The sequence below is a fragment of the Pongo pygmaeus genome, chromosome 13 (assembly GCF_028885625.2).
Source record: "Pongo pygmaeus isolate AG05252 chromosome 13, NHGRI_mPonPyg2-v2.0_pri, whole genome shotgun sequence".
Taxonomy (NCBI): Eukaryota; Metazoa; Chordata; class Mammalia; order Primates; family Hominidae; genus Pongo; species Pongo pygmaeus.
In genome coordinates, this window is record NC_072386.2 from 17,018,089 (window position 1) to 17,031,110 (window position 13,022).

The window sequence follows — 13,022 nt, forward strand, 5'->3', positions numbered from 1 at the left end:
TTCAGCCTGGGTGACAGAGTGAGACTCCTTCTCAAAAAAAAAAAAAAAAAAAGACTGGGGTAAATACTTTTTATGCCTAAAAATGGGCACTTCTTATTATTTCTTTCGCTAGACCCCACTGGGTATGGAGTTTCATCCATCTCTTGAGAAATATGTTAGCATGCTTAGTTAACTTGCACTTTTAAAAGTAAAACTGTTTGGTTTTATTGGTTTATGTTTTTAAAAATACGTTTCACCAAAACGTTAAATATAATTGAATTGGAATATCACTCTTTTGGTAAACCATAGACCTTTGTTTATATATTTATTCATTTATTTTAAGATGGAGTCTCGCTCTATCACCCAGGCTGGAGTGCAGTGGCAGGATCTCTGCTCACTGCAAGCTCCGCCTCCTGGGTTCACACCATTCTCCTGCCTCAGCCTCCCGAGTAGCTGGGACTACAGGTGCCCACCACCACACTTGGCTAATTTTTTGTATTTTTAGTAGAGACGGGGTTTCACCGTGTTAGCCAGGATGGTCTCAATCTCCTGACCTCGTGATCCGCCCAACTTGGCCTCCCAAAATGCTGGGATTACAGGCGTGAGCCACCTCACCTGGCCCAACCATAGACCTTTGAACATACCTAAATGCCTGTGATATCATCTAATGAGACAGTTGCAATTTTCATTAAGTTTTTACTACCCATAAAGTTCTTTTACTTTTCAAAATACGCTAGCTATAAAGAAAGTCATTGCAAGATATCTAGCCTGTGGCAGACCTTAACTTTCTTCATCATTGGCCTTTAATTTTACTAAACACCAGTAAATTCCAGGAATTCTCAATTGGAAGCATTTTCCCTTTTTTTGATAATGATTAAGTCTCATATTAGGTTTAAACTAAGTTTACTTTTTTAAGAAAAACAATACACTTTATTCTGCAGAACAGTTTTAGGTTCACAGCAAAATGGAGTGGCAAGTACAGAGAATTCTCATATACCCCATGCCTCCACACACGCACCGCCTCCCCCATGATCAATCAGCAACCCTCACCAGAGTGGTACACTTGTCACAACCAATTTGCCTGGATACATCATTATCATCCAAAGTCTATGGTTTGCAACAGACTTTAATCTTGGCTTTGTACGTAATATGGGTTTTGACAAAGGTGTAGTGACATGTATCCACCGTTGTAGTATTATACAGAATATTTCCAGTGCCCCAAAAAGCCTCTGTGCTTTGTCTATTCATCTCTCCCTCCTCCCTAACAAGTGGCAAACGTTGATCTTTTTACTGTCTCCAAAGTTTTGCCTTTTCCAGAATGCCATACATTAGAATCAAAAGTAGTTAGCCTTTTCAGATTGGTTTCTTTTACTTAGTAATGTCCACTTAGGGTTTCTTGATGTCTTTTCATGGCTTGATAGGTCTCATCTTTTTAGGTTGAATAATATTCCATTGTCTGGATGTACCACAGATTATCCATTCAGCTACTGAAGGTCATCTTGATTGCTTCCACATTTTGGCAATTATGAATAAAACTGCTGTAAACATCTGTGTGGAGGTTTTTGTGTGGACCCAAGTACTCAACTCCTTTGGGAAAATATCAAGGAATGCAATTGCTAAATCATCTGGTAAGAATGTGTTTAGTTTTTAGTTTGTTTTTTTGATACAGAGTCTCACTCTGTTGCCCAGGCTGGAGTGCAGTGGCGCGATCTCGGCTCACTGGAAGCTCCGCCTTCCCAGGTTCACACCATTCTCCTGCCTCAGCCTCCCCAGCAGCTGGGACTATAGGTGCCCACCACCACACCCAGCTAATTTTTTTGTATTTTTAGTAGAGATGGCATTTCACCGTGTTAGCCAGGATGGTCTTGATCTCCTGATCTCATGATCTGCCTGCCTCAGCCTCCCAAAATGCTGGGATTACAGGCATGAGCCACTGCGCCTGGCCTAGTTTTTTTAAAACTGTCAAACTCTCTTCCAAAGTGGCTGTACTATTTTGCATTGCCCAGAAATGAATGAAAATTCTTGTTGCTTCACATCCTTTCCAGTTTTTAGTGTTGTCAGTGTTTTGGATTTAAGCCATTCTAATAGATGTGTAGTGGTATCTCACTGTTGTTTTGATTTGCAATTTCCAATGACATATGATGTTGTACATCTTTTCATATACTCATTTGCCATCTGTATATCTTCTTGGATATACAAAAATCGGGTTGTTAGTTTTCTTATTGTTGAGCTTTAAGTGTCCTTTATATAACTCAAATAACAGTCCTTTATCAGACATGACTTTTGAATATACTTTGTCCCAGTCTGTGACTTGTCTTCTCATTCTCATAGTATCTATGGGTTTTTTTGTTTTTTTTTTTTTTAGATGGAGTCTTGCTCTGTCGCCAAGGCCAGAGGGCAGTGGTGGTTGGTGTCTCAGCTCACGCAACCTCCACCTCCCGGGTTCAAGCAATTCTCCTGCCTCAGCTTCTCGAGTAGCTGGGACTACAGGTGCTGGCCACCACACCCAGCTAATTTTTGTATATTTAGTAGAGACGGGATTTCACCATGTTGGCCAGGCTTGTCTTGAACTCCTGACCTCAGGTGATCCACCTGCCTCAGCCTCCCAAATTTCTGGCATTATAGGCGTGAGCCACCGTGCACAGCCAGTTTTTAACTTTAATAAATTCTAGCTTACAAAATATTTCTTTCATTGGTGTTGCCTGAATGTACCGCAGTTTTTTTATTCAGCCAGTTAATGAAGGACGTCTTGGTTTCTCCCATATTTTGGCAAATATGAATAAAGCTGCTATAAACGTCTGTGTGAATGTATTTGTGTGCACATAAGTTTTCAACTCCTTTGGGTAAACAGCAAGGAGTGCAATTCCTGGATCATCTGTAAAGTCATCACCATGTCCAGGGTCATCCAGATTTTCTCTGCTGTTATCCTCTAGGAGTTTACGGTTTTGCATGTTACATTTAGGTCTATGATCTACTCTGAGTTAATTTTTGCAAAGCTTATAAGGTCTTTGTCTTGGCTCATTTTTTTTTCATGTGGATGCCCAGTTGTTTCAGTACCATTTGTTGAGAAGGCTATTTTTTTCTCCATTGCATTATGTTTTCTCCTTTGCTGAGTTTAGTTTTTAGGCCCATGAACAAAATCCTCTTGTTCCTTCACAAAACTATTAACAGACCTTTTTTCATCCTTTTCGTCAAGGCCCAAGTAATTACAATTTCTCTTCAAAACCTCTCATAAATCCTGGAGGTTCGTGAGAGAGTTGGGCGTAGAAGAGACTTATTTAGCAAATGCAACTAACAAGGATGCTAATGTACTCAGTCCAGGTCAGAATTTCTTTTTTTCAGTAGCGGACGTGTGTGCTTGACCCTTAATGTGGGTCTATAAATGCAGCACTGGGTTCATCAGTGGATCTGTAAGCTTTGGTGTTTTATTTCCCAAGAGCTCTGTAGATGCTCCCCATTCCCTGAATTTTGTGCTGTAATGAAGGTGGACATGACATTGTCAGTGCGACTCGGTCTCAGAGTTAGGTGGACTGCATGTGGGTTTGGGTTCTGCTACTCCCTGTAGGACCTTTCTACAAGTCACCTGTCTCCTCTAGGCCTCAGTTTCTTTATCTGTAATGTTGGACTAGATTCTCTCTATGGTCCTCTGGAGCTCCAAAGTGAAGATAAAACTCCTTTTCCACTCAGGGAGTTTATATCTTCAAAGTGAAAGCTTCCCGGGGAAAATGAAGCTTTCCTTCACCAACGTTAGAAATTAGTGGTTGAAAAATAGTATTTTTCAGTGTCTGCGAGTCTTGAAATTATGTTTTCACAGAGTGACAAGAAAACAAATTAATGAAAGGCAGACATCTTCATGAATGAGAGTCAGAGAAAATATGAACATAACATATGACCCAGTATATAGTCTGTTCTCCCTGAATGAATAAAATGTAGGAGTTATTCCCTGGTTTACAAACCAAAATGTTAATCAGAAGTCCCATTTGAGAAGTGAAGTGGGACTTTATTTTATTTTATTTATTCATTTATTTATTTAAGACAGAGTCTCGTTCTGTCCCCAGGCTGAGTGCAGTGGCGTGATCTCGGCTCACTGCAACCTCCACCTCCCGGGTTCAAACAATTCTCCTACTTCAGCCTCCCAAGTAGCTGGGATTACAGGCGTGCCACCATGCCCAGCTAATTTTTGTGTTTTTAGTAGAGATGGGGTTTTACCGTCTTGGCCAGGCTGGTCTTGAACTCCTGACCGCAGGTGATCCACCTGCCTCGGCCTCCCAAAGTGCTGGGATTACAAGTGTGAGCCACTGCACCTGGCTGGGACTTTAAAGTATGTAAGATATATAGAGACATGATGAAGAGGGAGGTATGGAGCGAGAGAGAGAGTGTGTGGCTGGAACTTGAAGTTTTTTTGTTTTATTTAAAGTTGTATACTTTGGGAATAAACTTAGGTTTTCATGCTATGCCAAGCTTGAGCAAGATGGCAAATGCATACATTGAGCTCTCTAATCATAACCTCAATATATGGATTCTTGTTCATTAAAATACTTGCACCAGCAAATATGATTTCCAAAATTTGTGTTTTGGAGGTAATTAAGTAACTGTATAAGAATAAATGCTTTCCCCTCCTTTCCCCAGTGACTAAAAAATTTCCATACTTTTAAAATAATAAAAATAACGTATATATATTTTAATTTTTAAAAGCAACTTAACTCTTTGTTTTTAGGAAACTGTAGATTAAGATATCCCTTTGATGCCATGTGTGCTAGGGATCCACAGGAATGTTCCTCAGCCCTGTGGCATGAGGTCTTTCTCAAAGTCCAGGCAGCTACACAGCATAGCCATGTCTCCTCTAATACTGCCCTATCCTTCCTCTGCAGAGAGGACACACCTTCATTTCTATGTCTGTCTCAACCTTCCACCTTCTGGCTGAGAGCAAGAGTCTCACCTTTGAGCCAGCCTGAGTTGGCTTTTAATATGCAAGCCATGTCGGGAATTTGGTGTACCCTTTTCTCCCTCAACAGAGCTCATCTTCCAGCTCTATTATATTGTTGTGAGCTCAAAAATCTTATTGTGGGGCCTGGCGTGATGGCTCATGCCTGTAATCCCAGCACTTTGGGAGGCTGAGGCAGGTGGATCTTGAGGTCAAGAGATTGAGATCATCCTGGCCAACATGGCGAAACTCCGTTGCCACTAAAAATACAAAAAATTAGCTCAGTGTGGTGGTGTATGCCTGTAGTCCCAGCTACTCAGGAGGCTGAGGCAGAAGTATCCCTTGAACCCAGGAGGTGGAGGTTGTCCTGAGTCGAGATCACACCACTGCACTCCAGCCTGGTGACAGAGCAAGACTCCATTTCAAAAAAAAAAAAGAAAAAAAAATATATATATAGTGAAAGTTAAAAGCTAAACATTAACTCTTTTTTTTTTTCTCAAGACAGAGTTTTGCTTTGTCGCCCAGGCTAGAGTGCATTGGCACAATCTTAGCTCACTGCAAGCTCTGCCTCCTGAGTTCACGCCATTCTCCTGCCTGCCTCAGCCTCCCGAGTAGCTGGGACTACAGGTGCCCGCCACCACGCCCAGCTGATTTTTTGTATTTTTAGTAGAGACGGGGTTTCATCACCGTGTTAGCCAGGATGGTCTCTATCTCCTGACCTTGTGATCCAGCTGCCTCGGCCTCCCAAAGTGCTGGGATTACAGGCGTGAGCCGCCGCGCCCGGCCAACATTAACTCTTTTTTTAAAAAACTTTCAACCACTTTATTAACTGTGGTGTTAAATGGCAAGAAAGATATAATACTCATTTCACATGTGTGTTGCAACACCAGAGATGCTGACTCTCATTTAAAAAATCAGAGCTGAATTCCTTCTAAAATACACACACACAATCAGTACACTTGGTACCTTGGAAAATGTGAAATGTTATCATGAGTGCTGGTATATTTGTTATGAGCCGACTGAAAATTATCTTTAATTAAACTATAATTGACCCATGTACTCGCTCTTCCTGTCTTATCTATATCTACTCAAAATGAGTGATTTCCCATGTTTAACAAATTATTCTTTAGGCCATATAAAAGTATTTTCATTAAAAAAGAAAAATACAAAACAGTTATCACAGCAAACTTTCTAGTATTTTTAATTTGAAATTACATATTTTGGGAATATTATATACTTTGCATTTTCATGCTGTGCCAAGCTTGAGTAAGATAGCAAATGCGTAAATTCAGCTCTCGAATCATAACCTCAATATATGGATTCCCATTCATTAAAATACTTCACACCAGCAAATATGATTTTCAACATTTGTGTTTTGGAGATAATTAAGCAACTGTATAAAAATAAGTGCACTTTCCCCTCCGTTCCCCAGTGGCTAAAAATTTCCATACTTTAGATATAATAAAAATACTATTTTTTTATTATACTTTAAGTTTTAGGGTACATGTGCACAATGTGCAGGTTAGTTACATATGTATACATGTGCCATGTTGGTGTGCTGCACCCATTAACTCGTCATTTAACATTAGGTATATCTAAAGCAACAGCCCTTAACTCCTTGCTGGCACCTGCCATCCTGCCCTTCTTTACTTCGTTATTAGCTCTGCTAGTTTTCTCTTGTATGTGATGATAAAAGGGAATGTGGATGGGTCATGATTTTCATGCGTGTTCTGTTTCCAAATTTTCTTCTTCAAAAAGCCAAACAAACAAAATAGCAGTGCAACAAAACACAAATAGCTTTCAAACAGTTTGACAAGCGATGCATTCACTTGTGATTTTAGTCAGTAACAAATGCTGCTTTGTCGTAATAGTAGAAATGTTGCCTTTGTAATAGTAAAAAGGCAACAAGTTCTTAGAAGAAAACAGGAAGGTATACAATCTTAACAAAGTCTCTTATTACCTTCCTCCTCTTATCTCTTTTTTCCCCATATTATCTGTTTAGTATTTATTGCAGTAAGCTGCAAAACATACAGCAAAAACGATTGGCTTAACAGCAATTAATGTTTGTAAATAAATCCACAGCAGGGTCCGAGCTGAAGAAGTGATACACGGTCAGCCCAGTCGGACAATTCTGAGCACGTGCGTATGCAGGTGAAGTCCAGGCTCCATTAAATTTTTTAAAAAGTCAGTGAATTTTTACTCTTTTCATGTTAAAAGTTTTTTTCAAAGCTTTCTTTTTTTTCTTTGTGCTGACCACAAACAAGTTTTAAATGAGCATCAAGAGTCTGGCAAAAATGCAAAAAAAAAAAAAAAAAAAAAAGCTGTAGTAACATTGAACTGCACAATATAAGCATTGAGCATGTACAAATTTTAAAATCAAAAGAAGAAAATCATCCCTCATTATAACGTGGTACCTTGACATGTAAGACCACAGGCTAAGACGACGGCTCTGAGAATGTGCCAGTTTAAAAGGAGAAAAGCTCAGATCTTCAAGCATGTTGGGACAACCCCAGAATGTTGCCTTCAGGCTTCTAAAGGATGATTACTGGTTATTTCATGTATTCACCATTTTTCTGGGCAAAAGCAATTCCACTTCCTCTGAAAACTTGTCTCCAGGATACTTCCCTGTCCTCAACCAGAAGAGATACAGATTGGAACCCACATCGACCTGATTCAACCAAGTGCTTCTTCAACAAGAAGGGCAGGATGGTCTATCATCTGCTGACTCATCAGGATTTGGATCCATCTCTGAATAAAGAGGTAGAGACAAGAACTGAAACTCCTGGATGTATGCAAACAGTGGTCCTTGGCGCGCTCTCCCGAAGTCATCACAGGCACTCACATGCGAGACTGTTCTGCCTTTGTTCCTCTATTACCACTTCTGCATAGCTGGCTGGTGCTTCAGGTCTTTCAGGAAGGGATAAACTGAGCCAGTTTATGTTCCTGCTACGCTGCCTGCTTACATTTGAAGCTCTGGTACCCAATAGATGGAGAGGAATGGTGCTGATGGCAAGTGGCAAATTAATAAATGAGTCCATAGCTCCAGGAATATCCACATATTCCATTAACAAATATTCCACACAGATTATACCACAGTGGAGAATAGAGGGACAAACTGGTGGAATTTTCAGCAACTTGACATTCCACGTCTCTCTTTCCAGATGACAAGGATTCCTCATGCAAGTTAGCCACACGCTGTTTCACTTCCTTCATCTTCCGTTTGGCATGGAAGGCCCGTGTTTGGTAATGGCTGACTTTGGCACTAGCATTTGGAAAGAGCAGTTCTCAGTCTCAGCAAATTTCTGAGTTGATTCACCCATGGTATAGCCCTTCTTTTCAATTTTGGCACTTAAGGATATTGAGCCTGGGGTAGAAAACCAGCAACCTAGTGTCTTTTCTTCTGTGCCTGCTTGGGGTGACAGTGATGAAGGAGTATTCATATTTATATACTCAGAGACTGTAAATTCCTTCTGTGATGTTACTGTTAGTAGTCAGGGACTTTTGAGATTCAGCTTTCACACAAGAGTGCACACACCACGACTGCCTTTGAATGAGGTAGCAAGTGGTGTCTCTGGAAGCTCAGAGCTGAAAGCATATTCAGCCTTCCTGAATGAATAGTGTTGAAGCCTTCTTTGGAATTATCGTTGACTCTTTTGTGTCCAATTAAGATATCTTTATGGTTGATATATTGTACTTCTTCCATGTAATTCCGTCTACAGGCAGTATTGGCGTCAGTGTTTCTAGATTCAACAGAGCGTATTTCCAAGTGTCCTCTTGCATGAATTTTAAGAGCTTTTACTCTGATTTTGCCAGTAACAACTTCTTCTTCTTCTTCTTCTTCTTTTTTTTTTTAATGGGGTCTCGCTTGGTCGCCAGGCTGGAGTGTAGTGGCGTGATCTCGGCTCACCGCAACCTCCGCCTCCCGGGTTCAAGTGATTCTCCTGGCTCAGCCTTTCAAGTAGCTGGGACTACAGGTGTGCACCGCCATGCCCAGGTAATTTTAATATTTTTAGTAGAGACCAGGTTTCACCATGTTGACCAGGATGGTCTCAATCTCTTGACCTGGTGACCCACCTGCCTCAGCCTCCCAAAGTACTGGGATTACAGGTGTGAGCCACTGTGCCCAGCTAATAACTTCTAAATTCACCCTTCTTGAGATGATAGAATACACAGGACATTGCTGTCATTAAGACAGTCAAAGCTCATTGTCAAACTTTTCACCTTTCCCAACACCATGTTTCTAACAAAGTCTACAAAAATATAATGTAAGCCAAAAAAAAAAAGACGGCATATAAAATGTGGTCTTCATTTAACACAGATATCTCTGTCATGCAAAATACCTGCAGGTTGAATCAGTGATTCTTTATAAATAGTTCATTGGTCTCAGTCTGTCATCAAGGTTGTAGTGCAGTGGTACCATCATAGCTCACTGTGACCTTGAACTCCTGGGCTCAGGGATCTTCCTGGCCTCACCCTCTTCAGTAGTGGAGATTATGGGTGTAAACCACTATGCCTGGCTAATTTTTAAATTTTTTTAATAGAGATGGGGTTCTCATCATGTTGCCCAGGTTGGTCTCGAACTCCTAGGCTCAAGTAATCCTCCTACTTCAGCCTCCCAGAGTGATGGGATTACAGATATGGGTCACCTTACCTGGCTGAGATTTCTTAAAAAGTCAGGGCAGCAGAGGCTGTTGCTCTGTGCTGCTGCTCATCTTGGTTGTCTCCTTACAAACACCCATTAATTCTTTTTCTTTCCTACTTTGCCAATGGATGCATTTGAACAAATAGGGGAAAGAGTTTTTAGAAGGAAAAAAATGAGAGCAAAGCACATTAATTTGTTTCCACATTTAACCCTCTTGACACAAGCAATTTCTTGGGCTTAATCCTCTGCTCCAAAGCCTCCCTGTCTGGAAATCCTTTTCTTTTCTGACTCGGGCTGCCTTTCTGAGACACTGTATCCCTTTTTAATCCTAGCATGGAATACTATTGATCATTAGGATGGAAACCAAATCACTGATCTATAACAGAACATCAAGAGACTGGGAAACTACAGAATTAATCATTTTATCTGCTTAATTTGTAGTTTTCCCACACTTGTCCAAAACAAGATTCTACATTAATACATTTGGGATGCCTACAAATATTTTAATGTCTTACATTACAAAGAACAAGTTATGTCATCCACCACAGGAATTATTCATAGTAATGTAGAAAACAGGGTGCACTGTGGCTCAGTCTTAGATGTGAGACTACACCATATTTGAAGCACATTTATTTCTTGAGAAAAATTTCCAATGTTACTTTTTTTTTTTTTTTTTGAGACGGAATCTCGCTCTTTCGCCCAGGCCGGACTGCAGTGGCACGATCTCGGCTCGCTGCAAGCTCCGCCTCCCGGATTCAGGTCATTCTCCTGCCTCAGCCTCCTGAGTAGCTGGGACTACAGGGTCCGCCACCACGCCTGGCTAATTTTTTGTATTTTTAGTAGAGATGGGGTTTCACCGTGTTAGCTAGGATGGTCTCGATCTCCTGACCTCGTGATCCGCCTGCCTCGGCCTCCCAAAGTGCTGGGATTACAGGTGTGAGCCACGGCGCCTGGCCCAATGTTACTTTTAATTAGTGTAATTACCGTGGAGACAATAGGCATCATCTGTCACTGTTTATCTTTCATTCTAATCAAAAGAGACATTTTAAACAAGCTTTTTAGGATCTCTGAAATATTGTCTACTCATAATCATGTATTATAAAGTTCAGCTGTTTTAAAAGTTAACTATACCAGGAGTGCACTCATTAGGTATGATAACAAGTTAACTGGTTAATCTCATACAGATTGAAAGTTCTTATAAGTTAGACATTTTTGAGTTGTGCACCTATATTTGGAAAGAACAACTTTTAGTCATATCCCTCATATATCTGTTTTGATGTTTTATGTCAGCCTTATGTTTAAATATGATACCTCATTGTAATGCCCTAAAGGCAAGAAACAATATACTCAAATAAAAATATGTCTATTTCTCTGTGTTATAATTTATAAGAATGTCTTCGGTAATTGAATAAACATTTTTAAGGTATTTTATTTCAATTATTTGAAATAAATAATTGAGTTGCTCAAATGAGTATGAATCCTTCTAGAAAAAACCCAACCCTCCTTTGTATCTATTTGCAAGGTGCACTTCAAAAGTTTATCATACAGTCAATGTTTGTAATTCTTTATGTATTATTTCTTCAATAATACTCATGCACCTTGAGGGAAAGTTCTGCCTTATTCTTGCATAAACTCGATAGGCACACATTTGTAATTCAATGCTTGTAATATTTTCTCCCATTTCTGAGATATTTAAAAAATTTATCATCATTATCACCATCATTACCTCACTATCACCATGAAAATCTCAGTGACAAATAGAGCAACAGTGATCAGCTTGTGAGTAAAAGCCTAATACCAGGCACTAACAAGAGTTCTCTTTTCGTAAGAAACCTTCAAGGTCATTGCTTGAGGACGAGGCCAGGCCAGTATTCAACATCGGATTTATAGAACCTAAAGTTGGCCACTTTCCTCTTTGCCATGCTGAATCTTTAAAATAAATCCTAATTCAATCTTTTAACCTAATGGCATGTCCAAGTCAAATTTTTTACTACGCACTTTTCCCAGATTCACCTCTTTTATTACATATTGGAAAATATAATTTCACAAAGATTATTTCAAATAAAGAGGCAATTTTTCCAATCGTGTAAATGAAATCCACAGGAAGGGACAGCTCTTCTGTATAAATAGCACAAATTCAGAGGAATGCCTTTGCAAACTGTATGCTTCACCAACACAGATCTTCCCTAGGAAGAGAATTCAAGACTGACCCCAAAACTCATCTCCTGAACTCAGTTGACATATCTTTTCAGTAACTGTCAGAGCCTCATTTGCAAATTCAAATACCTTTGACAAAAAGCCAAAATGTTCTGAAATGTCAAATTCACTTGTACTTTACTTCTTCCACTCTAATGTTTTCAATAAATATATTGTCAGCTACAGCAACAATTTCCAATTTCACTTGTAAATAAGTGAAATAGCTTGGGAGGATCTTCTGAGATTCCACTGAGGTGTGCTCACAGGGCTCTTTCATTTATAAGGTGTCAAGTCAGGTAGGTGGGCTGATCTCTTTCTTCAAGTAGCATCTGTGTAGTAGGATGTTGTGCAGTTAAGAGCCTGAGTCCTGAATCTCAGTGTCTTACTATGGGATGCTGAACAAGTTAAACTTTTTAATTTTATTGTATTTTTAAGTTCTGGGATACATGTGCAGAATGTGCAGGTTTGTTACATAGGTATACATGTGCTATGGTGGTTGCTGAACCTATCAGCCCATCCTCTAGGTTATAAGTCCCGCATGCATTAGGTATTTGTCCTAATGCTCTCCCTCCTCTTGTCCCTCATCCCCCTACAGGCCCTGATGTGTGATGTTCCCCTCCCTGTGTCCATGTGTTCTCATTTGAACAAGCTAAACTTCCTAAACTTCAGCCCTACCATATGTACATTGGAAATTATAACAGTGCCTTGTATGGCATTTAGTCATAATGTCTGGTGTAGAATAGATGCTCTAAAATTATTATTATTACATGCTGAAGGGCAGACATCTCATCTTATTTTTTTTTCATTTAAAAGAATGTATTTTTTCGGAGTCAAGATCTCGCTATGTTGCTCAGGCAGGTCTCAAACTCCTGAGCTCAAGTGATTCTTCCATCTTGCGCTCCCGAAGTGCTGGGATTACAGGCATGAGCCACCATGCTTGGCCCACATCTTATTTTTATTGTGTTCAGAATGCAATATAGGGTTGCATATAAGAGCATTAAATGAACTGTTGTCATGCTTCCCTTGCTGATGTGTGTGCAAATCTGCAATCTACTTTATGGGGGGATAAAGTTTTGTTTGGGCTCACATCGGAACTGACGGAGTTGTCTCTTCATTAGAAACTGGATGGTCCAGTTTAAAACTACACCATAAAGATGTGATGTAGCCTTCAGTAATGGCACTTAAATAGTGGGTTTAACTCATCAAATTTCTCCAATAATATAACACTAATATATTTAGCTAGTCCACAGAAATACATATTTTTGTAGATTTTCTTTTCTT

The 13,022-nt window shown here is 39.8% G+C and overlaps 1 pseudogene; it reads right to left on the reverse strand.

Annotated features, from left to right (window-relative positions):
* Positions 1–7,592: 7,592 nt before the first annotated feature.
* Positions 7,593–9,139, reverse strand: LOC129044428 (arrestin domain-containing protein 3-like; annotated as a pseudogene).
* Between the last annotated feature and the right edge of the window lie 3,883 nt (positions 9,140–13,022).